The sequence below is a fragment of the Python bivittatus genome, unplaced genomic scaffold (genome assembly GCF_059951505.1).
Source record: "Python bivittatus isolate LINGU-HERP-01145 unplaced genomic scaffold, Pbiv_v1 ctg000700_np1212, whole genome shotgun sequence".
Classification (NCBI taxonomy): domain Eukaryota; kingdom Metazoa; phylum Chordata; class Lepidosauria; order Squamata; family Pythonidae; genus Python; species Python bivittatus.
Genome location: NW_028277098.1, coordinates 79,783,533 through 79,810,694, shown reverse-complemented (window position 1 = coordinate 79,810,694; position 27,162 = coordinate 79,783,533). Strand labels below are relative to the sequence as shown.

The 27,162-nt window shown below is 38.5% G+C and overlaps 1 protein-coding gene across 4 annotated transcripts in view; it reads right to left on the bottom strand.

Moving 5' to 3' along the window:
• PPP1R16B (protein phosphatase 1 regulatory subunit 16B) overlaps nucleotides 1–27,162 on the bottom strand; it is a 108,454-nt gene that overhangs the window by 75,696 nt on the left and 5,596 nt on the right. Inside the window, exon 2 of one of the 4 annotated variants that reach the window (XM_088154568.1) lies at nucleotides 26,013–26,082. The exons of 2 other annotated variants lie outside the window; for them this stretch is intronic. The gene's annotated coding sequence lies outside the window, so the exon portion shown is untranslated. The remainder of the gene's footprint in view (nucleotides 1–26,012; nucleotides 26,083–27,162) is intronic. One more of the 4 variants, XM_088154569.1, reaches the window with a different exon arrangement.

Genomic DNA, 27,162 nt, shown 5'->3' with positions numbered 1-27,162 from the left:
GATTATAAACATTCATTATCACTATGTATATTGCAGAATATTCACGTAAACGATTTATTCCTGGAATACTTTAAACTGCTTTAACCTGCGGATAAAAGTTCTGGTATAAGCATCTTTACTATCTATGGAGTCTTCATTATAAAAGCAACAATTAAAAGCTAAACTGCAGTCCATTTACTGCATATTATTAAAAATCTTGGTTGTTTTTCTATGTCCAATGAGGAATGCAAATCTATCATGTTTAATGTTACTTAGTTTCTTAGTATGCATTCTTAAATTAAATCAATTCATCTTTAAAAAAGAATGATTCTATTGGACACCAAATACCTATCTGATTAAACATTCTGTTTCTCCAGAAATCTACCAGATATTAACAGGAAACTCCCAAGAAAAATAGACCCTCTGTTTGTAAGCAACCAATAGTTTTATATCCGAAGAATTTAGTATATGCAACAATGTCTTAATTAGAGCAACTAATTTTTCTGTTTTAGTACATTCTGAAGATTTTGTCTGAGAGAGAAGAGTCACTGAAGGTAAACGCTAAAGTCTCAGAGCTGACATCATGGACATGACTGTGCAACAATACCAAAGTGATTTACCATTACCGCCATCCAGGATATTTTTCTCAGTTTCGTAGACTAGTCTACAGTCCTGAGATTTCCCTGATGATTGTCTATCCAAGTACTAACCAAGTCCAACTCTGTCTGGCTTTTTGCAATCAGCAATGCTGCCCTCCAGCTTGAGCCAAAGGCTCTTCTGTCTCCAGCAGATTCTACAGAATTGGAGATCCACAATATTTCAAATACTGTTATGACTTCCTCCATTCCAAAACTTTTCTGATAGTGTTAGACTTTGTAGAAACAGGTAGTAAAATTTGTCAAATTAATATTGCAAGTTATTAAATGTTGCAAATTGATACAACATATAGTTGATTAAAAAAACAGTTCATGGCGTGCAAACAAAAATAAATACTTAAAAAAAACACAGCGTGGTCAAAATGTGAGCAGATCTTGTATGGAAATGTGTCATATAAAAACCTCCCTTAGTATTGGCAGTATTAGGCCACTTTCCCAGTCACACAAGTTGCACAAAGACTGTTACAGTTCCATGGAATTCAATCATGGAAGCCTGGGGTTCTGCAGAACACAGCTTGAAGAACCACAGCATAGAACATACAGAGTGCTCTGTCTGAATAGCACCACTACTGCTTTTTCCATACACAACATGGAAGAAGAATGTTGGATTGGTGGATCTTGTAGAAAAGGTTTGTGGAACTGACCCTGCTCACAAGTATAGCCTTACAACTGTACATACCGTACAACTGTCTGGGAGCAATACATACATAAACAGCTCTCACACTGGCTTGTCTGCCAGCCTCTTCTATTTTATCTATAATTGTATATTTATTTTACTGCCCACCATTCCATTTCTTTTAACTGCAGCCTGAACTGCAAGCATTAGCAGACTGTAAGAATAATTTTCACAAAGTGAAAAGCTTTACTTGGAAGGTAAAGGTCAGACTGCTGTTAGAAGCATAAGAGCAAGACAGACCACTTTTTTCAGGTCAGTTGTCAACCATGTATCTAGCAAGTTCTGTAAAATACACCATTATTTGCACAATCTCCTTACAAATGGGGCGGGCTTTGTCCAATAGCACAATTCCTGCATCAGCATTCACAAGGCAGCCATCACAGCACATACATGCTCGCTATACCACAAATCCAACTACTACTCTTATGAGATATTGTGTTTCTCCTAAACCTGTGTAGCTATACATGAAAGAATTATTCTACTTGAATTATTTGATTCAAATGACCAAAAGGACAGACACCTGGCCAAGAAAATACAACCTGATAGTTTTCATCAGTTGACTGAGATATTTTGTCCACTTATAAAGGCAATAATCTCAATGTAAGCACAGTATCTATCCCCAGGTTTGTTTTAAATTAGAAACAGTCACCTCAGCAAACTGATCAGTCTGCTGTTATCCTGCATTTTCTTTCATGCCAGCATGCCTAGTCCCAAAACCCCATGGCTGTTAGGATGGACTTGGGCAACAATGCCATATCTCACTCAACACAAAGAAAAAGAATGCTTCATTGGGAAGAATCCACATGGAGGAGAAAGCAAAGCAAACACGTTCTCCTTTCCTTAGTTCTCTAATAAACTGGTACTCATCCAAAGAGAGTTGCATCATTTCATCATTTGAAAAGCCAGCAGCTGCCCTATCCTGCTGTAAAAATACGAATCTTATGAGAAGGAGAAATCATTACTGTGCACAGACTTGATTAATTTGATCAATGACTTGTTGCAGAAAATTCATCCAGTTCATGAGGCTTCCTTTTCCTTCTCTCCAGATCTATCTTGTTGGAATTCCAGTGATTTCTATGTATGGAGAAATATAGCAAGAATTCTAGCCACACTGAAAACCTTAGATTCCTTGATCCATAAAAAAAAAATTTGAACCAGCAGCTTTAAATACCAAGAGTTTCTTTGAAAAAAAGTAAGTTCTTTCAGAAATTGTTGCTGGTCAATGATGTAGATTTCTAATTTGAATCAGCGAACCTCATGTAAATTAATTCAGGATAAAGGCAGCTTCCTTGAAAAAGCAACTGAGGGCCAAAATCTGTTATGATACTGTTTTGCTGACTAATAAGAGGGTGTTCTGGGTCTCCCATAGTTTTGGGAACGCTTTTGTGTTTCTTCTACTGCATTTCTAATTTCATGCTATCCTTTTCAACTGGCTCTAATATAATCACCTGGGGGCTTTATAAACTAGATGTAAAACTACTGGGGAAGGCTAAAGGATCCTCTGTTCTATAAAATTTTTAAAGAAAATGTAAAAGAATGTTGTTAGGACAGATATAAACCCATTTACTGTTCATTGTTCAGAATGCTGAGGGACACTGCTATAGTACTGCCTATTTTGCTATAAAGTAGCCTTCTCAACCATCAACTGAAAATATTAGGAATTGTAGGCCATCACGACTAGGGTTAGTGCAGTGCACTAAGGAGAGGTTTCCTGCTTGGATACTGAACTGAAAGACATATTTTCCTATGTATTACTTTTTCAGAGACAATGAATCTTGCACATTTGAACTACTGACACGTTGAGTGAAACTGTTTCTACTTTTCCAACAAAGGTAGTTGAGCCACTGATAATGCTGCGTCAGAATAACTAGTTCCAGCATATTTTTTCTTCCATCCCTCCATCTGGCAAAATGATTAACAAGCGTTACTGCGTTTCCTCATATAAAACTAGGGAATAGAGTATTAGCTCTGCAAATCACCCTGGTTTGTTATTGGGCTGGCCAGGATCCACTATTACTGCAGTCAGCATACACTACTACGGGACAGAAAAAAACTGAGCTACCAAAGCAACTCTTTCCAAAATGTCTCATCCTTTGGAGAGGGTGTTGAATGGAGAATTTTGGAAAAGAAGCGTATGTCCAATTCTGTACAGTGCTGCCACATAGAGACTTCTACGGTGAAATGAGACAGACAGGGAAGGAAACAGAGACAGAGCTGAAAGAAAGCCTTTGGAGGGAGAGATGCTTCTGGCAGCAAAAGCAGAGGTGGAATTCTGAAGAGTTCAACTCCTACTCAGCAACTTTGGGGGAGAAAACCCACAAGGAAGGTTGATTAAAACCATATATACAAGTATCCCTCCCCAAACCATTGTGTTGCTGTGATGATTTATGTAAAGCATGCGGGAAGTTCATTCTTTTGCTTTCCCACAGTTGTGAAGAACATTTTTCATGTGAATTCTTATGGAAAGAAAGAACATTCACAAACCTGGCTGGAGCAGACTAAGGACTATCCAGTCCAGTATTCAGTTTCCATAAAGGCTAACCAGATTTGTTTAGGAAGCTAGCAAGCAGGCCTTGAGGATGATAAACACCCTCCCATTTATATTCCCTAGAAGTGATAAAGAAATACAGTATTGCCTCCAATTTCAGAGAAGATGACATATACGCATAGTAGCCATTGATAGATAAATAAATAAATTCAGGGAAAATAAGGCTATCACATTTATATATCACATTTATCTCACACAAAGCGACTCTGGGCAATTTGTCTGATGTCCCCACCCTCCTTTTAAAGACATCTAAAGTGGTGGTTATCATATGTCCTGGGGCAATAAATTCCACTAGGTGAAGAAGCACTTTTTTTTGGTCTGTCCTGAATGTCCCACTATTCCATTTTTTTATGAATGGAGAGAAGTAGTAAAGAATGACAAGGATGCAAAACTCACTTTGCTACAATCAATGGACATATTTCAGTCGGATAGCACTTTTAAATGCCATTTTAAAAGAACTGAACATAGAACAACACTTCCATAAGCATTAATAAAACATACTCTTTATGCTACAATGAATAAAACTGGAAGCAAAATTTCCCACTCTGGGTATATATGTGTTCATAAGAGGATCAACCTGTACATACTATAGTGCAACTAGGACTGGACCTTACAACAAAGTCTAGGCCCTACAGCCTGGCCTATATGACCATCCAGAAAACAGCTGTAATGAGCAGACCAATAAAGTAACCATCACTGCTTTTTTAAAATGAACTTCCTGTTTCTTTTCACAATTTTATAGAACACAAAGGTAAAAGAACAGAAACAGAAACTTATCACCACAAGATTAGAGTTAAAAATGGGAAAGTTGGAAGGGATACTGTATGGTTGACTTGATCCAACCAGAACCACATACCCTTGTATTTTCATGGCATTTGGCTTATGACAATATTCTTGCCTTAGGTTATTTGCTAGCAACTGTTCCTATGTAAGCTAATGATATAGGCTTAGTTTGCTCATCATACTATGCCAGGTTTGTTTTAGTCATGGTTAAATCCGTGGTGCATCACACCTCCTCTTCAACTTTTACTGCAAAGCATTTGGTTCCTCATGCGACAGCATGGCATTCTCTCCATGCAAAAGTACACATATATTCATGACCCTAATCAACACAGGACTAATGTTACCACAACCATTCTTTATATATTAATCTATAAATACAACCAAGTTGATATCACACATTCTTGTTTTATTCCTTGCCCAGTACGGAAATATTCACTAAGCATTCCATTTATAGTCACACACACTTTACAGTACAGTTTCCATCATACACCATTTTTATCAGTTTTCAACAAGCAACCTTCAACTCCATATACATGCAAAATATTCCATACTTCAAGCCTATTTACTTTATCATGTTTCCCCTAAATCAAAAACATGATTGAAATTCTTTCAATCAGAATTTTTGCCAAACAGCTTCTTGGACACAGTTAACAAAGCATCACCCTGTAGTTTTTGTATTCGTTCTTGCTACCTTTCCTTTTGTATAGGGAAACATTAACAGCATTCTTCCAATCTTCACGGACAGATGCAGCCTTAACTCACACATTGAACAAGTCACACTGCCACTCAATAAGCAAGCCATATTCATATTTTAACGTTTCTCCAGCTGTACCATCTATATCTATTTCCTTCCTATTTTTCAACACTCCTATAGCATTTATTAGATAATGATGATGACAATGATGACGGTGATGATTTTTGGACAAGAACATTTACAGCATTCATTTCAGTTTCATTCCTCAACATATCACTAGCATTCCCATACAAATGCCAAACATTCTAAAACCATCCTTCATTTTGGATTGACAAGAGGTCAGCAGCTCCATGGACAGAAACCCTGGATTTTTTTTTTATTTTTTTTTTAGGTTTTCATGATCATGCTCACAATCCAAACATCCATTTCAACAGCCCTTTGTATGACATTTGAATTTTATCAAGTCATGAATGCTTTGAGTTAATTTTTCTATGACAAAAAGACTTAATTGTCTCCTGTTTGGGGTGGGAGGTGGGATTCACCAATTGGTACAAAAGAAGCTCTATCGGTAGTGCTTACTTGTGAAGATATTTCTTCCAGAGTAGAGGAATCAGCAAGAAAGGATGTGGGCTCTCAACCAAGTCATGCAGTTTATCCTTTTAGCAAATCAGCAATTGCCATCAAGCAGAAACTTCTTTGTTTAACCGCAAATGAACCACCAGCAGTATTGCTCAGTGATAGGCTTAGAGTTGCTCAGAAATCAATGCAACAGTTGCTTTGAGCAGCAATTGGGAGCAGGCAGGCATGCCAATCCATTAAGTACCTAAACCCTTGAGGGAAAAGCAACTGGCCAGTTTTTTCCCCTCAACTTCAGTACAACAATTCATTAATTAGCACATGACACAGTTCAGAAACTCCATGTGGATCTCCACTCTGCTCACTTTTCAAAATGACCTAGTTTCCTTTCTGGGGTAGAAAAAAAGAACAGAAAAAGAATAAAGACATTGCACTTGCCCGTTTCCCTTTGTGCACACACTGGCCACCTAATGACAGCAGCACCACAAGGTTGGCACACCTGTGAAGCAGCTGAAGCCAATATAGCTCAATGGATTGGCCTGCACTCTCTCTCCCCCTCACAGCTCTTCTCTGCCCACCCAGGTCTGTTTCCATGAACACAGCAGCCAATCTCTTCCCTGAGATATGCTGAGAACATCCTGCAAGCCACAAAGCACCTACTACAAATACCGAAAGGAGAATATCAACTACCCCAGCAGCCACTGCAAATGAGAAAGAAAGATGTCAAGACCAGGCCATTGTATTGTGACAGGGCTACAGATTTCACAAATCCCAGGAGTAATCTAGAAAAGGTCCAGGCATTTTCCAGCTTTCTTCAATTAACAGGAAACCAACACAATTCTAGCTAACCTGTATGTGAAAGAAATACCTCTTATGTCCCTAACGCTGACTTTCATGCTGAAATTGTACACTTGCATTTTCACTTATTTCCCCCCATGGCTAAATATACAGCCTATTTTAACATAACTGAAGCATACTTGATGTTGTTTATTTGTATAACGAACATTTGTTTTGCAATTTATTTCTCTCTTCCAGAGTTATTATTTATACTTTACTTACCATTCATTTTATTTTTATTACACTATAATGTAAGCTGTGGTAAATTCCATTCTGTATTTTGCTGCTGTTGTCATTCTCCTCACCTTTTATTGCTTTTTCTCAGTTTCATATGCAGAGTATTCTTCACATGAACTATTATCTATACCTCTATCTTCTCTATTGATTGATATAATCACTCTGGGGCTGTCTTTTCTAACTATGCTATGTCAAGCAACTAAAAATAGTCCCTGATTTAAGAACGAGTTCTGTTCCCAAGTTCTGTCCTTAAGTCAAATTTGTATAAGCTGGAACAGTATTATTGTATAATACTGTATAAGTAGTATTGTGTAATGAACTCAAACCATTGTGTATTTAACTTGAATCATTATGTCTTTAACTCAAATTTTGCTACAATAGACTCTGTTCTTAACTATGGGTCGTCTGTAATTCTTAACCACCTGGGGACTACTTTTACACACTTTATAGAACAGGTTTCAATCAGATATTCTTTGATCAAATACTGAAGTTTCTATTTTGTTTCACCTACTTGGTCCAATGGGGACTTCTTCCCCCCAGCATTCTAGTGTAAGGGGAGAGGGGTGCACAAATCAGATTAGAAACTGTGAAGCAAATTATATATACCACATACTTGTCTTGTTGATATGGGATGCTTAGCCCCCACCCAATCATGAAGTGACTTGGTGTAGAACAGTGTTTCTCAACCTTGACAACTTTAAGTTGTCTGGACTTCAACCCCCAGAATTCCCCAGCCAGGACAATGACATTTTTTTACTTCCCTGTGGTCACCTTGCTCAGAGGATTGTCATTTTGAGGGAAAAAGAGGGGTACCTACCATGTACAGTATGTCACCCTGATCTCCTTAAAGGAAAGGTGAGACAGAAAATGTAAGAAATTAACAATTAAGCCCACAATTGTACTCAATGGGATATATTTCTACATACTGTCCCATAACAGTTGTTATTTAAGTCCATTTCTTCAGCAGTTACTCTCACTGAAATTTATAAAATTTGTTTCTAATTAACTTGTACAAGAGTATGCACTTTAGCATGTATTCAGTGAGCAGGTAACATGAACACACTAAAATAATGTCGATAATAGAGCCATTTGGGACAACTGTTCAACTTCCATTTGGAGCAGTTGACCCAATTATCTGGGGAGGGATTATATTATCACTATCTATTAACAAATTATGGCTCTGAACTTATATGCAACCTGGATTAGTTATCCATTACTAACAAGAACCTGTTAGAAAATGTTGGATGAAGGACAGTGCAAACGCAGATAAAAAGCAGAAAACTTGCTTTCTATTTAACATTTTTTCTCAGCACCGAACTCATTAATCAGACACTGTAGCTTCTGTACAAAGTGGCATTTATGTCCACTTGAATGCACATGATTACTGATTAATGAATAATTTGTTGTTCAGAAAATCACTTTTTTTAAACTGTTAATTTCCAAAAGACTCAGAAACTGCTTCCAGCAATGCCCTCAATACTAAGCACCTTTTTCAGAAGGAACAGTCCTGATTTTAATAGCCTAGTTAAATTCCATGCTTCTAATATTCCACTAAGCAATTATCTGACTGTCCACACTCTGGCCTGGTGAAATCCATTCAAACCTAAAATGAACTCTCAGCTATGACTTTAAATAGAAGGAGACAAGGAAGGTAATTCTGAAAGAAAAGATCTGATGTCAGTTTGGGGAAAAAGATATTATCAGAGAGGGCAGCACCAGTATTTGATCATCCTAACTATATACAGTAGTACATTCAATTCTTATGAGTCCTTCCCCCTGCCCCAAGAATTCTGGAAAGTGAAAATTGGCAAGATGCTGTAAAATTTCTCCTAGAACTTTCTAGCAGTTAGTCAAACATACTTGTTTAGTACTGAAGACACCATTTCAGAATTGGGGAAAAAAGTTTTTCTACTTGATGTATTCAAGGTTAAAGTGCAATGAAAGTTCCCAGCTCTTCTCCCCACTGCTGAAACCTCCCTTTTCCACCATGAGCTACAAAATATGGTTCCTTTTACAGGCTACCGGGAGCTTTCAATTTGTGCTGTGCCCAAATTTTGCTGTTTTGTTCTGAGTCATTCTCCTGAATTTTGATGGAAAAGAAACGGCTATTTTTTCCCACCAAACAAGAATTTTTCCAGTTAAATTCTTGTTAAGTTCTGTGTGTGGTTCTTGCACTTGTGTTAGTTAAAATATGGCCAGATATATTTGTAAATGTTTTTCAAGAAATGAATCTCAATCTCTGTCTCCCTCCCTCCCTCCCTCTCTCTCCCTCCCTCTCTCTGTTTGCAGCTTCCCTGGCTTTTCATACCTCAACTCTGTTGAAAGGGAAAACGTTTTGAGGGAGTTCCTCCCATGCACCTTTTTCAGATCAAGAAACAGAAGGACCAAGGAGGTTGCAGAATAATGAACAGAAATGGGAAGCCAAACACTGTGTCACCTAACAAGCTTGAAACTAATTGGCTGTCAAACCTATAATTATGGCACCACATTTGCAAAACCACAAACCACTTTCCAGAAAACTGCTGGATCACCTCCAGAGTGGCCAGATGGACATAACCCAGAAGAGCAAATCATATTTTGCACATCCTTATATAATACATATACATACATACATGTAATAAAATTCCAAAGAACCCTGAGAATACAGTTGAAAAGCATATGCCTTTTTCTCTGAAGAAGAAAACTTCTGAGAAATTGCAAGATAGTTTTCAGTATAGTATCACATTCAGTGAGAGGCACTTTGGTGTAGTGGTTAAGGCACCAGGCTAGGAAAGGAGAGTCTATGAGTTCTACTCTCACCTTAGACACAAAGCCAGTTGGGTGACCTTGGGCCATTCACTCTCTCTCAGCCCTAGGAAGGATGCAATGGCAAACCACTTCTGAAAAACCTTGCCAAGAAAACTGCAGGGACTAGTCCAGGCAGTCGCCAGGAGTCAAAGACTGACTCAAAGGAACACACAAATTACCTTCAATATATATAATAGCACCCAAGGGATATCATGCAATAGGCAGCTACAACCTGTTCTCTATTGTCACAAAGTGCAGGACACAGAGCAGTATTTGTAGGTTATGGCTGAATTTTAGGAAGATTCCAGTTGACCAACAGAAGCGAATATGTGTAGCTCAGGGTTGAACTGTGGAGTCCTTGGGGTTCTTTAAGCTTGGCTGTTTTCTTGCAAGCATTTTGTTACCCGGCTAGGTAACATCTTCAGTGCTAGAATGGAATGGGGTTTGCTCACTAGCACTGAAGAATGGGTTTTGAATGGAATGGGTTTTGCTCATTCTAGCACTGAAGATTTTACCTAGCCGGGAATGAAATGTTTGCAAGAAAACAGCCAAGCTCAGAGAACCCCAAGGACTCCACAGATTCCAGTTGAATTTTTGGAGGAACTGACATTCAAATAACACAATCTCAGGGAGCTCATTGCCTTACAAGTTGAAACCAATATTCTGAACTGGGCTCAGAAGTATTAGGAAAAATATTCCTGCAGGCTGGATGCACCTTCACTGGCTGAATTCATATACAGGTTTGACAGCCATCTATAGGGTTGATGGATTCAATGGCACCTTCCAATTCTGATTCCATATTGTTGCACTTCCCATTTCACATATATAAAACATTTATATCATAACTGCTCATGCCAAGAAGCCCAGATCAAACCAACTGAGTAGAAGATCCTGAGATTGATGAGATCTGACCTAGATCTTGGGATGGCCCACCTTGCTGCTTCCTCTCTCAGTGTTCCCAATTATGTCAGGGTTACTGCTACACTGGCTGTAAGGTTGACAAATGTACAAGGCAGACTCTTTCATCCATGCCAAAATCTTTCACAAAGTAGTATGCAGTACCTACAGGCAGGTGTTTTGGAACCAGTCTATCCTGCTTTAGGCAACAGAAATTGTAGTCCCTACCATAATCCCTTGGCTCAGTAAGTGGTATGCTCTTAAGGGTCCATGCCAAATATTAAAGGGCAAATGTCCAACTGCTGGAAACACCTGTTTTGAGCTTCCTTATAGCTGTCAACTAACTAAATAAATAAAACTTGGACAGCCCTTCTAATCATCATTCTGAGAACAGGTTTATGTAACATTCTTTTCACATATGCAGAAAAACACAAATAAACTGAATGGGAGATTAGTTATTTCCTAAGAGATTATTAGTTAGAAACCAGGTTGCTAGGTAGCTTTTGGTCTTGATTTCTAAAAAAAAAAATATTGCCAGAATGACATGATTTTCCTTCTCTGTGGCTGAATCTTACATCAGTCCAGGAGTGTGTGAGTAAAATAATCACTTTAGACAATCTGATCATTAGTTTATTTACCACAGTAATCTGCACCTTGTAAGATTAATACACCAATTTGGTTGCTCTCTATGCAACATAATTTCATCATCCATATTTTAAGAGAATGGTTTTGTTTTTAGACATAAAAAAATGCAACTGCATCATTCTAGTAAAAATAATATGTATATAGAAAACTCTATCAGAAAAAACAACAAGGAGCAGAAAAAACTGTGGCTGGAATTTGCTCATTCTGCAAATACAAAGCATGTTTTGTTTCTGGCTTAGCTTGCTGTGCAAATTCAGGCACGTGGTTTGCAAACCACAATGTATATATTTGTTTTAATTTTGTCTCAAATTGTATTTACTGGTTTCTTAAGATAAATTTACAGGTGCTTAGAGATCACACTTCTTATACTGGTCTAAGATTGCAATAAAGTAACTGACTGAATTACCATGTTATACTAAATAAACCTACTGCGATTTATTCAATACACCATATTTGAAAAGTGGTTTACTGTGAATTGTGAACCCAGCTTGTTTCTGCCACTTCACCTTTGTGCAAGATTCTAGAGGCTTCTGAACTAAAGTCCATCTATGGCCTTCAAACAGTTTGAAGTAAGTCCAGAGTAAAAGGAAAGGCTGTAAAGCACTGATAGAGCATATGCTTTGTATGTAGAAGTTCCCAGCAGTTCCCAGCTTATAACTTCCACCACGAAAATGTAAGGTTGGTAAAAAAGCTCATGTCTCAAACCAGTTCTCATTGACAGTACTGAAACAGATGGACCAATGTAAAGGGCCAGCTTCATAAACTTCCTTGGAACACTTTGCTCCTCTACCAAGATGCCTCATGTAACCAAATCAAGTTGCAGTGTTCTAAAAGGTGTGTACAGAAATGTCATTGCTGATTGTCAAAACAAATCCACAAATCATTCTAATTATGATTTTAAAAAACAACTGGATTGCTTGAGAACATTGATAGTATAGAACTGTGTCCAGCAGACCTCTTCAACTTCCATTTGGAGCTGGAAATGTCTCTGTGCTAATCTATCATCAACCTGGACTTCATTGGCAAAGAAGAATAGGTACCCTTTTGCAATAGACAGAAGCCTTACATTTCCTTAAATCCAACTTGATGGCTCCAGTTCCAGTCTCCTTTTTGTAAAACTATCATGCAGAATACACTACCATTGTTGCAAGGAGATCCAGCAACACAATACAGTACAGGAACGAAAACTGTAGCACACTCCTTAGATAAATTGGTTAAGATAGGTGGCCTTGCAAATCATTTAAATAAATAAAAATAACTGTCAGTAAATATTTGACTAATTTAGCCCTTCCAGAACAACGATATTATGCAATTTCTAAAGAACCTCAAAATGATTAACAACCTAAGCTCTTAATATTTTGGTCACCTATACTAAAAGTTTTGACATCAATCCAGCATCCACCTACCCTTCCTGCTATTTCACACATCACACCATGTGGAAAGTGAGGCTCCTATCAGAATTCCCCTTCCCACATAGGCATTTGACATTATGATTGTGTATCTACCTAACTATCTACAATGGACCAGTTCTCATGCAATAGGAAGCCATTCCCATTAGTTTTCATAAATTAATCACCTACTGGGAATCAATAAGCAGGAAAATTCTCCAACTGCCTGATTTCAGCATTCAGTAAAATGCTGGTGAATAAATAACCAAATGTATGCAAATGTAAGTTCAACTGTTATACTGAGTCTGATGAAATCAGAATATTATTCCCACAAAACATTTTTTAAATAAAAAGGAAAAATATTTTAGAGAAAAAGTCCTCTCTTGAAGAGGTTTTGAGAATAAGATGTACAGAAGACATTGCTTCCCTTGATTTACTGAATAATGCAACAGTGACAGAGTTCACACAATATGCTAAGGAAAAATCAGATAAACTGCACTGTAGCTTTTGACTTTAGTCTACGTGTCTATTCTAATTTCCCTGGAAGAACTGTGAATCTGCACCAAAACGTGTGAGCATCTGCAGTGGCCTTCTTCAACCTGGCACTTTAGATGTGCTTAAGTAAAACTCCATTACCCCGAGCCGCCATGGCTGATGCTGTCATTCAACATTTGTGGAGGTGCCTACACTAGAAAAAGCAGCTTTAGGTTTAGCTTCAGAAATGAACATTATTCAGTGACTGAGGGCACTGAACCAGAGCAAATTATCTGGAAGCAAAATCTATAGGCCTAATACTAATAGGAAATTCCATACATTAATAATGTGTCTTTCAGGCTCCACATTTCTCAACTCTCTTTTGGCATAAGCTATTTATAATTAAGAAGAAAGCTACATATTGCAAATCCGCGGAGTCAAGCAAATTGATCAAAAGCCAAGTACCGATTACAAAATGTGACCTGAGACAGAGAGCAGGAGAAGACAAAAACCTAGCATTGTCAAGCATACTCCCTTAACCCAAGGAGAAAAACACTGTTCTAGTTTCCCCAAGATAAAAGCTTTTGCAAAGGAAGTTTTTTCTCTCTCTTATCATCAGGAATTCGGTGTTTTGGGAAACACACAAATAACTGCAGTTGTTGACAGCTAATCAGAAATGCCCAAAGCAACATATTTCTGAACAACAGCTGCTAGTGGCAAACAATGTGCAAAGCTGCTTGACCCCAAAGAGCTGAGCACCGTGAGACAAATTAGATGGACCCAACTCAGTAGGGTGTTTTGTATGACTTGACTGCCATATGCAATGCTGGGTTCATACATCACACTAAGCTTTCCTTTGCTTTAAACACTGGTTTGCCAATGAATTAAAGTTATGTCTGAACCAGGACACGATATTGTAGTTTGCTCAAACTACCATACAATGGCCTGGTTCAGACATAACCTTAATTCATGAGCAAACAGATCATATTGTGGCTTAAGGAACCCTGCAACAGCTTACCAAGGCTTCTTACAACAGTAAAGTCATTCCCATATAATAGAAGTTTCTCATCATTTACATGAGTTTTGGGAAAGCTTCCAAGATCAATTAATCTAGCACTGAAGCTGTCGTAAAATAAGGTTAATAAAACTGTAATATACTGATTTTTTTCCCCTGCAGCAGCAGTCACAGAAACATTTGCAAAGAATCTTGTATCTTGGGCTTGGCCTACAATGCAATTCTAAACCTGAAAACTAGCCTACATGAAAAAACAATGCAAGGCCTGAACATCAATGCTTTTGCCCTCTGCAAGATGGACCTCACTGTCTTTCTATACACTATTTTTTTTCTATAGATTCAGAATCCAGACTCCCAGAATTCAGTTCAGATACCTATGCGAATCCCAAAAGCAGCCCTTTGGGATACAGAATACACATCTGGCTTCCTTGCTCTTCTGGAAACATTACACAAGGCTTTGATAAATAACAAATCAATATTTACCTAATTATATTTTGTTTATATTAAGTAAGGCTAGAGTCGAAGATATTCTCCTTTGTGTTACGTTCTTCAAATAAGAACTGCTTCTTACCTCAGCTTTTTCAAGCCAGAGTAATTTTATTACTTATCCCCAAAGCAGTAAATTAATTTTTCAATGCTATCCGAAGTTGCCTTGTCAACAACTGGCACCTATCCAAGGAATAATTTTCGAGACCATAAGAATTGTCTGCCAAAGAGTCTCTAGTTACTAGTCTATTGTGATTACTAAAACATTTCTAACCTACCTAGCACCTTCTAATATGCTGGGCTAAAATGTCCACCATCCCCGGTCATCAGGGGTCATGTTCCCAAAATGCATTTGTTTATTTTATTAAGAGATTTTACAATCTAATCCCAATCCAGGACGATGCCGGGCAGCATACAAACACAAAAATCAAAATTAAAAAATCAACAATACAAACCTCCAAGTTAATCTCTGTTATAGGCAGAGTCACCTAAAGGCACAGGGATGTTGAAACAAAACAGCTTTTACAGCAGTTGTTTGTGGGAGGCTAACAGAGCAAGGGCTGCACCACATCTGGAGGAAGCGTGTTCCAAAGAGTTGGGGGCTATCATGGAGAAGATCTGCTGCCTGGGCTGTTGCTGATGTACTCGTGGCAGACCCTTTCCAGATGACTGAACCAGGCAGGCAAATTCATTTTTGACAATCATTGTTCAAGATATCCCGCTGCCAGGCCAAAAAAAGGTTCTCAAGGTAATAACCAGCACTTTGAATATTAAAGGTATTCTGTTCCAAAGAAACCTGCATGTGAAAGGCCCTGTCCAGTTCATGGTTAGACAAAAGGTATCAGAATGTGAACAGTTTTCTGGAAAGTTTATGATGGATTCATTCAAAACAAAACAAAACAGTGAACGTAGCCCTTAAGCAAAGCCTCCCAAAGAAACATCCAGGGTAAACGTTCTGGTTCAGAATCTTGGAACCTCTGATTTTTTCAAGAAGAAAAAGACCTACATTGAAGAATCAAAATGGGTGATAGCCGTGTATTTGCTGCCTGTCTTGGCAGTCAAGTCCAGTATTTAAAAACTGTGTTTTAAGCTTTCTAATCAAGGCAGCTTCTTTAATCTGGGCTCCTATCCTTGGGCTGAGTAATTGAGCTGTGCACGGAAATGACACTTAAGCCGCAGGAAAAGCAATCCTGAAGCTACAGCAGCTGTTGCAGTTCAACTTCACCAGATGCAATAGATCTGGGGAGGAAATCATCCTTGTTGCTAGGCCCTGCTTTTGTCTGGCTCCGCACCTCCGTTTCTGCATTAAGAGCATAGAGTGCTGAGCTTTATTTTAGTTGATTTTACAAGTGGAAATGTTGCCTATACATTTATATCACCAACCACTCCCAAAGGGCTCTAAATGGTTTATAATATAAATAGGCAAAAATTAAAAACCACTTAAGAAAGAGCACCATAAAACCCACACACTTTAAGTTTGTGTGCATGTTTCTCATCTCAAAATGGTAGGCAGTTTTAAGCAAGATGGGAGCCTGAAAGCCACAGAAAGGACACTCATGTGCAGTCCTGGAGCTGCATAGTGCCTGCCTCTACGAGAATTGCTGTAAATGGTGACAGAAAAAACATTTTGCCTATTCTCAGAGGCAACTACTCTTTTTGTTTACGTGTTAGGAATTAAAATGAATTTATATATAAAGTTTTAGAGAGCCAGTGTAGTGTAGTGGTTAAGGCATCAGGCTAGAAACCAGGAGATTGTGAGGTCTAGTCCCGCCTGAGGCACAAAGTCAGCTGGGTGATCTTGGGCCAGTCACTCTCTCTCAGCCCTAGGAAGCAGGCAATGGCAAATCACTTCTGAAATCTTGCCAAGAAAACTGCAGGGACGTGCCCAGGCAGTTGCCAGGAGTCAACACAGACTCAAAGGGGCACACACACAGGCACACACGTTAGCATATTGTGCACAAAGTCCCACTGCATTCATAGGCTTACCCATCAAAACAATCAGCTTGATACCGCCCCAAAGAATATCCCTCCCTCTGAAACCCGAACTTGTATGTGGGGAAGCCCCACACTGATGCCAAAGTAAGACTACCTCTGAACGCAAAAACTTGATTTAGAGGATGGAATGTCTTCAGGATCCTCCCATGGAAGGAAAGGGTTAAATTTATTTATTGTATTTATTTATTTAAAAGATTTGTATGGTTGCCCAACTTAGAGCACAACTCTGGGCAGCTCACAAAAAACAATAAAACTACAAAACCATAAAACCATAAAATGAAAAATAAAAGCCCAGCTGATCAATCATCCTCCTAGGATGCCCCAACAACCGTCCAAAGGCCCCCATCACTCTACCCCAGCACCTAGGTAAAGAGCCAGGTCTTGATGGCCTTTCAGATGGCTGAAAGGGTGGGAGTCTGCCGGATTGCCGGAGCGGGGGAAGGTGTTCGGCAAGGTAGGGGCAGCCACAGAAAAGGCACACTTCCAAGGTCCCACTAGATGGCAGTATTCAGGGAAGGGACCTGGAGCAAGCCTACTCTATCCAATCTGGTGGAATGGGAAGGGAAAGGCAGTCCACAAATAACCTGGTCCCCTGCCATGTATGGCTTTAAAGGTGATAAAATCCCCCCATGCCCTGTTTAAACTTGTTCATTATTAAACCTCCTTTGCCCATTATTTACATTTTTATTAACCTTCTTGTTAAATGCACCACTAATTAGAGGACTCCCTCTTTGAAGAGCTGCCCGAGGGTGAGAAATCTGGAACTGTCCACCAACAGTCAGGACTTGGGTAGCAATCTGACCAGGCTAGAAAGTCACCTGGTTATTGTCTTCCTCCTAAAGCACTGTATTTTAATTTTAATTTAAATTATAATAATTATGTCTAAGATATTCAGATCCCAGGATGTGCGTACACTTACAAAGATCAGAATCATGCAGGCAATGGTTTTCCCCTGGGACACTCTATGGAGATAGAATTTGGATTTTGGAGAAACAAGATAGAAAGTGTATTGATGCTTTTGAACTTTGGTGTTGGAGAAGACTCCTGAGAATACCAGGGATAGCCAAAATAACAAACAAATAGATCAAAAACAAACCAACGCAGAGTTCTCACTTGAGGCACAAGTAACCAGGCTCAGATTATCTTACTTCAGACACATTATGCAAAAACCAAGCTGTCTGGAAAAGTGTATAATGTTGGGAAAGGAGGAACAAAAAGAAGAAGAGGATGACCAGCAACAAGGTGGATGGACTCAAGTACCACAGCAATGGGTGCACCATTGGAAGTCCTGAAGGACCAGGTTAGGGTTTCTTCTGGAGAATTTTATTTTTCTAATTACACTATTGTATTGAAATAAAGGAAACACAGGAAAAGATCAGGAATGGATTTTATGGCAAAGATTTATGGGTTCTCTTCTTGTTTGAAATAAGCCATAAAATCAGATGTATCTTGTTTCTTTATACTGAGTATATATACACTATTGTCCTGTGCTTTCTCCTTCTAGTAGATCTTATGGATCTAAGAGGGGGGAAATGCAAAGCTGAGCATCCTTTCGCCGTGTACCACAGAATACAATTTAGAATGCCATTTTAAAAACCCTGTACATCTTGCGCCTGTATAGCATAAATCTATAGAAACGCACATACCTGAACAAGCCGATCTGTCTGCATCAATGAACAAGCAAGAGAATGGAAAGAAGATGGAATGGGAAACAGCCTAATTGGGGAAGACAGATTTCATGTAAGATAGCAGGGAGCCTTTTTACATTTGTCTAACAATTGATCCAGCATAAAATATGGTTTCATAAAGTATAACTCAGCAAAGTTGTGTTGTTGTTAGATATGACAAGTCAATTTCTTTCCGATTCCAAAGTTGCTTCTTTATTTTCCTTCTGGGGTGAACTTCTAGGGTTAAATACTTGACTTAAAGCATTTCAGGTTAATGTGGGAATCAGACTGTGCGTGCATACATATGTACATAGTGCATATAGCCCTTCAGCAAGAACAAGGGCCTAGCCTCTGGCCCAAAAGCTTACAATCTAGACTTTGACCCAAGAGGAGACCAAGGAGACTATACAAAATGAATGTAAGGATGAGGAAAAGATGGACATTAATTTATTACAGTATATGGGGCTAAAAAGACTTTTTTGGAAATAGAATGTAAGTACAACTGTCATTCTTCAAAAGTTTTAATTGGTGTATCCTTAGAGAGAGAGAGGGTAAAATATAAACGCATTTATAACCATGGTCAGAAAAACTGGAAGCCGTTTCTTTATAATCTTTTCCTTTTCTATTTTCTTCCTTATTTACTATTCTTCCTTGTTTTCTGTTTCTTTTCTAATATTTGCATTGTTTTTATCTTGTTAAATTTTTCTTCAATAAAAAGTTATATTAAAAAAAGTTTTAATTGGGAAATCTCACACCACCAAATCTAGACCAGATTATTATTCTATTGCAACATGCACATTTGCTTATTCATAAATAGCTGCTCAGAGTAAGCTAGAGAAGCCTTTTAGCTGGGAGATGCGGGCAGGAACGTTTAGTCTTCCAATTGTTGTCCCAGCAAAAGAAAAGGTCTCTGCAGCTGTCATTTTGGATTTCAAGGAAAGCTCCCTTCAGCACGACTGGGGGCTTTCCTTAACTACAACAGCAACTTTGGTTAAACAATTCTTCTCTTGACCATGACAGCTCCCCACTTTCAACAATTCCATGCTGCAAAACGTACAGTCTTACCTTCACATGCAAATGCTTTCATTATCACTGAACTATCTCATTTAAAATAGAGAGAGAAGAAAGAGAGAGTCAAGTGACAGACAAGCATTTGTAGCTTTACAGATGCTGACTTTATTTTTTAAAAAAACTGTAATACAAAGTAAAAGCTTTGTTTTCTACACCAAACTAGAATGAAGAGATATCCTCAGCATAGGGGCAACAGATACAACTTCTTTTTAGCTCCAAACTTGGGTTGGCAATTGAATTGAATTGAATGGTAAATACAAATGGGTTCTCTTCTTGTTTGAAATAAGCCATAAAATCAGATGTATCTTGTTTCTTTATACTGAGTATATATACACTATTGTCCTGTGCTTTCTCCTTCTAGTAGATCTTATGGATCTAAGGGGGGGTGGGGAAATGCAAAGCTGAGCATCCTTTCGCCGTGTACCACAGAATACAATTGAGTAAACTGCATTTACTCAGAGGACTGAGTTTTTAAAAAACTAAGTTGGGAAACAGTTTTGTATGGGGGGGAGGGTTATTTTGTTCACGTTTTGCAGATCTGAAATGCTGTAGCAATTGTAAAATATGGCATAGTAATGAATAAAGATGGAGAAGATAAATGTTATGAAATTTTACCAGTGGAAAGAAGAAATGTGCTTTTAAGCATGCACTGAAAGGGACTTGGATTTCTTCACCCTAAGATTATGAACAAATAAATTATTAAGAAATGGGGTGGACATTTCCCTTCCAATTCTTACATTTCACAATTCTAATTCAGAGCTGCCCAACTGAGGCTCTAGGCCTGCATAAGTCCCCCTCACACCAAGTCTTGTGTGCAACTGCAGAAAGCCCTCCCCAAATTGTTCAGCTATAACTTTTAAGGAGACAGAAAGGGGGGGGAAAAGTAACCACATGAAGAATAATCATATTACACTTGAGTCTTTACTGAGAAGCATTTGATTATATGTCACCCAGAGTCACATTGTTGGAGTTGGGTGGCCATATAAATTTCTTAAATTAACAAATAAAATTACCTGTTAAATTCATTTTAATTTAATGTAAATTAATTTTTAAAAATTATTTTTATGCATTTATTTATTAATTCATCAAATTTGTCACCGCCCATCTCATGAAACGACTCTTGCTTGCTCATTCTTTGTCTTCCCCTCCGCCACTCCCCAACACACTTTATGGGAAGTTACCTTCAAGACGCCATTTAAGGCCCACGTCCTCAACCCAAGAAAGCCTCTCCATCCCATTACAATTACTTTTGGAAAGGTAACAAAACAGGCAAGAATGTTTTCTTCAGCCACAGCCACAGCCACTTTGCCACTCAGAGAGTTTTCCATTATCAAATTTTTGTGGGGAGGGGTGCTGAGTTTTGTGGCTCATAGCCCAGTTCAAATTTATAATTTCTACACTAGAAAAAAAACCCTACTTTAAAAAAAAAAAAAAGCTCAAAAGAAGCTGTAGAAAGAAAGAAGGTAGAATGGGGACACAATGAATGAATGAAAAAATGTATTTACCCCATCTAGATAGGGAATGAACAACAGCACTTTGTATACACATAAAAGCATCTGAGAAGCCTATAAAATTAAAAAATTGAGACATAGCTGAAGCTGTTTAAATATATGTACATAAGTAGTAACCGGTACATATGTTTAGGCAAGAATCAGGTAACATTTTTTCTCAGCAGATGCCTAGTTTTTTTAAAAAAATAAAAGACAAACAGCCATTTACTCAAATTACTCTGGCATTTTTCATGACAGAAAAACTGGAAGATGTAGTAGAGAGATAAGAGAACTGTAGTCCAACTCTTCTAGAAGAGATAGGTTGGCCTGCTAAATCTGCAGTAAATCACATTACCACAACTCAGGGTTTGGCTTGACATTAAAGCTTTACAGAGCAATGTTATTCCCCAGGGATATCTGCGGAGGGGTGAGGGTGAGAAGCAGCATTGCAATCAAGGCCTGGGCAGGATCTTGACCGCAATGCCACGCCCATCATATTGCAGATCCCCTCTGCAAATGCCTCTGTCAATCCCTGTCCCTCCACTGAAAACAAGAATGGCAGGGAAAAAAATCTACCTGCAAGCCAGCTTTGCAGGCATCCAGTTAGATTCTGGGTATTTTTCAAAATTGGGTTGGGTTGGAGAAGGCTTTACCTCTACTCAGTCCACAGCCCTCTCGTGCCCCTAACTGGTTAGTTTCATAACATAACCATTAAGTATACCAGCCTGAGGCTAGCACAAATAGGTTTTCCTTGATTTCATTAGGAAAGAAGAACAGAAAAATAGCTATGAGCAAGGAATCAGAGAAAAGCCCCTATCCACATTCCTATTACTCCTCTCTCCCCCCGGTACTGTTGTGCCAACCTTTGTTTTTAGGATCTCCTGATACTCTTCTGAGTTGGCTGGATGGAACTTCAGGAAGTTTCTATCCCAATACTTCTGAAAAATGGCAGGCTGGAGTTGACTTACAACCATTTGTTTAGCAACCATTTGAAGTTACGATGGCACTGAAAAAAGTGACTTATGGCTGGCTCTCGCACTCACAGTATATCTGTCGCAGCATCCTCACAGTCACGTGATTGTGATTCAGGTGCTTAGCAACCATTGCACATTTACAACAGTTGCAGTGTCCTGCAGTCATGTGATTGCCATTTGCAACCTTCCTGAGCGGCTTCTGACAAGCAAAGTCAATGGGGAATCCAATAGGAAAGGTTGCAAGTCATGATCATGTGATATCTCATTTAATAACAGCAGTGATTCATTTAACGACTGTGGCAAAAAAGGTCATAAAATCGAGTGCAGTCACATGATGCCTCATTTAACAACCGCACTGCTTAACAACAAATTTTTAAGTCCCTATTGTGGTCGTAAGTTGAGGACTACTTATAGAGTGCTTAGATACCTTCTGTTATTCTTATGTTATTCTGGAAGCATGAAGAGAGCTTTTTACAAATATGGCACCCTCCAGCTATGTTAGGACTGCAACTTCCTGAACTGCTAGCCAGCCTGGCTTCTAGAAGCCCCAACATCTGGAGCACTGGGCTGGGGACAGGCTGATTTAAGGCCACTGCAAATTTGTATAGCAGAATTGAGAGTTGGTTGGTGGTCTTTCCCTGTTGTGGCTTGGTGTCTAGAATTCATCTGCAAGCACGAATGTTACTATCATTCATGCTAAGCTATACACCAACCATGGTTTACTGATTACATCACACTTTGTGTTGTGCCACAGACAATGATTTACAAGTTACAATGACTGAGTTCACAGAACAGGATAAGTCATATCCAAGGCTCTCTATTCCAACAATGAAAAAGTATACAGAACCTCCAAAGGAAATCCAGATTTTTTTGGTCTGCCCTCTTTCTGTGTTCTTTAGTACAACAACCCTACTCGTGAAACCATCAAATGCTGAAGCACTGTATGACAACATTGTTTGGAAAGTATCTCCAGTTGGCAAAAATCAGATTTTCATACAAAGTGGCCTAAGTAACAAAGAATCGTTCATGCCTAAATATAAAGCTCATGTGGGGTATTAACAAAGGGTGAAAATATTTTCCTTATAATATTCATGGTCATTCATTTCAATTATTTTTATACTGTCCGGTCCAGAGATTTCCATGCATGACATCTTTGGCCATCTCATTTCAACTGTTAGAAAAAGAAAAGTTACCATCACCCAGTAACCTTATACATGACATGAGCCAGGATCCTTCCTCCCCATAGTAAATCATCATAGCATTTGCTTTTTGCGACATATTTATTAAAGTGCAAAATCATTTGTTAAATTGTTTCTACTAATAGCCTCTCTGCAGTTACTAGAGAGCCTGAAGGTCATGGGGTAAAAACTGATAGGGAAATCATTAGCAGTTAGAACTAATGCATAACAGTCAGCTCATAGAAATTCACCCTTCATGTTTTGCAAAAATTAGATGCTAGAAGAAAAGCTTCTATCTGCCTTATTTTAGATTAGGAATAGGCAACCAGTACTCTCCAGATATTTTGGAGTTCGATTTTCATTAGCCCCAATCACCACAGGTGGGCCATGTGTGTGCGTGTTTGTGCGCACATGCGCGCCTTCGAGTTAATGTTTATTCCTGGTGACAGGGTAAGTCCCTGCAGTTTTCTTAGTAAGATTTCAGAAGTGGTTTGCCATTTCCTTCTTCCTAGGGCAGAGAGAGAGCGACTGACCCAAAGTCACCCAGCTCACTTTGTGGCAAAGGCAGCACTGAAACTCACAGTCTCCCAGTTTGTAGCCTGATGCCTTAACCACTACACCAAACTGGCTCTCATGTATACAGCATATATAGATATAAAGATATAGAGATTTATTGCAAGATAAAAATAGAGAGATGAACCATATATTTCAGTGACTTGCAGCAATAAGTGTAAAACACTCTCAGTTCACTAAAAAGTTTCACAATAAAATAATTAACTTTTCTATATAATTAATTAACTTCACACATTTTCTATAACCAAAATTTAAATATACATCACTCTTATTTGTGAAAAAATAATCATTTTAAAAATGGGCAAAGCTATTGGGCTACTTATGCAGATATGCAGATGTAGTCCAAAGATCATATCAATGTGTTTGAGAATGTTCAAAGTTCCACCAGAGAATTAAAACCAAAAGTCTCCAGGCACTTACTTTCTGACACATTTGGGAATCTATAATATCGAAGATAAATTCTTGATCCTTAACTCATAGTTCAAAGCCTTGGATGGTTGTTTCTGCATTTGTTTTGACCATTAGATACTAAGACTCTGAACAGATGACATTGCTTTCAGAGGTCTCTGATGAGAAACCAGGAACATTAAAGGGAGCACAGTGGGGCAAAGCCAACACATCTTGAACCATTCTCATAAAGATACATTCCTTAGATGACTTCTCAGGGGAAAGGGAATGCAGACATTGCATGTCATTAAATTAAAATTAGGCTCAATATGCTTTCAGCTATACGTTTGCTTTATTAAGTAACTTCTTGTGAAAGCTCTAGCTTCCTAGTAAATCTGGATTTACAAATAAGGAGCCATAAAGGCATTCAAGGTATTTTAGAAAAAATAAAATCTCATAATGCCATAAAGCGGAGTCAACTGACAGCAGCGGAGAAAACCAGGTCACTCATCAAAAACCATTAACAAACCCAAAATTGCTTCTAAGTGAAAATGGGATTCAGTCAAGTTATGAAGGCACAAACTGAGTTTACAGACAGACAGTTAGGTTTCAGTTCAGCCACAGCACAAAGAATCATTCAGCAATGCTTTTATTTGCTGGAATACAGCCAGGGAAACTGATCACAATATAGTAGTACAATTATCATGCAGATATAAAGTACAGAAGCAACATGATCAGCACAAGAGCCAAGCACTAGCATAAACATCCTGTATGACTAAGATTCAATAAATCAATAAAATTCAATAATTCCGTAATTGGCAATTAAATATTAAATAAAGACACAGGACTATTTCTTTTATATGTGGAACAACCATTCATGTATTGCAGCAAAAGACGTGTATGTTTGGGCAGGGGGAGATGTTCAGAGAAATCAATATAAAACTGGTACCATGGGTACAACAGAATCCAAAGAAAGTCAGTTTTCTAATAAAGAAACCTTGTTAGAAATGAGCCAGCTGGATCAAGAACTTGAAGAGGAGAAAACTGGTCATCGTTTTAGGTTGACTTCAGCAACAGCCTCTAAATGTGGCTAATTATCTGTCTTTTTTTAACACTCCCATTCATAATACATGAATGTCTAATGTCAACCAACTGCAACATTTATCTTTCACAAAATATGTCACAAGGTAAGAAGGGACCTTGAGATCATTCAATCCCTCCCCATCTTGAAAGTGAGCCTCTGTGCAGAATCTCATTCACCCATCTCCATAACTGTTTTAAATACTTTATCAAGATGCTGCAACACAGAGCGGGTCAAGAAGATATCCTTTTGTTCCTATAACTCTGATGCTCAAGTTATGAATATTGGCACTTCTACAGCTAAAAGGGTCCTGCCTATGTTGGAGGACGGGGGGGGGGGAGGAGGTGGTGGTGGTGGTATCAGTAGACTTGGAAGAACCTCAAGGTTTGAAGAAGTCCAAAATGTTTGTGGGGAAAAATAACTTGCAGGGATGGGGAAGGATACAATAAAAATAACTCATTAGGACTGAACATGTTTAGGAAGGATGTAAACCTGAAAAAGGGGGGCTGAAATGGAGATCCTGGATACCTGAACAAGGAATGTTCCACACACATGATGTGGCAGATTTCACTTCCATTTGTTTGGTTTGTGCAGGATAAGGCTCATACTCTTCTGCATTGTCCCAGATACTCAGAACAGATTTAAAAAATTCAAGCATGTGGATTTGTTTATTGTTGTTAAAACTTCATATGTGGTAAAATGATTATGACTTACCCCCTGCATTGAAGAAATAATCTCGAGGTAGCTAGGATTTCTATATAGGGTGATGGGGATTTCAAAACAGACAGAAAAACAAAGTAAAATAAAAATACCAGGAATGGTTCATATATGGAGCCTGGCTTCAGAAGAATACAGGGTGCACATGCAACACAGAGTTGCCACAGAAGATAAAAGTCCTAATTAGTAACTGGGACTTACCACCTCTGGTCGCTTAGGAAATATTCACAGCATTCAAATGCTTCTAAATTCAGCACTGCATACCTAAAAACTTGGGCAAAGGGAACAATTGTTAAGGAAACTTTTCCTGCTATAGGTCCGTGTCATTAACAAGCTAGAGCATTCAGATTAATAAAATCCTAAACTGGAAGCCACTCCAGGCATTATTTTTGAAATGCTGAAAAGGAGCTCTGGGAAGGGAATTGTGCTTCCATGTTTTCCTCCTTCCACTAATCTGTGAAGAAGGTTGGAGCACGGGAAAGCTCAGATACTGTACATATCAGAGATGGGGAACCTATGGTCCTGCAGATGTTATTGGATCATCACGTCTTGTGTCCTCTTCCTTAGCCACAATAGTTGACCCTGCTGAGTGCTATACGTCAGCAACACCCAGCCAACCACAAATTCCTCACTCCTGCTTTAAACCTGTGCATAATACCCATTCCTTGATGAGCTTCTCTTTGGAAGATACTAAATCAATCTACGTGCAGTTTAAGCTGGCAACCAAATAAAGATATCCCTTCAAGGTACCACAACAGTTATCTCAATAAGTGTTAAAATTCAGTACCCTATATGAATTGTATTAATCAAAACACTTGTCCATTCTGTTCAGAACCTTCCTTTGTCTTGCTTTTGTAAAATCTATTCCAGTTTTGCTAGTTACTGGGAGAAGTATGTGAATCACCAACACCAATGAATAATACAAAAATGTTAGTGCCACAGATGTCTCTGTGGCTGTTACTTGTTTTTCTGCCTTTCTTGTTTAATAAAAGGAAACAACAGCAGGGAACTGGGAGCAGTGAAAGAGAAATGAATGACCCTTCCTTATCCATGATTCCTCTGTTCCAAACTCTCTCAGAATTACTTGCCTGTGGTGGATTCTAAATACAGAAGTTCGGAATATTGCAGGTTGCTGCTTTTGTGACTGTAGAGAGGGCACTGATTATTGCTAATGTGCCATCAAGCTGATGTCAACTCTTAGTGACTCTATAGATCAGATTTTCTCCAGAAATAGAGAGAAGACAGGCATTAGAGATGCTGTTCTAATTCTTCTCTCCTAAGCATCTAACTCTCAAAACAGTTTTTTTTCTGTTGCTGTTGCATTTAAAGGTCATCAAAGATTTGCAACAGA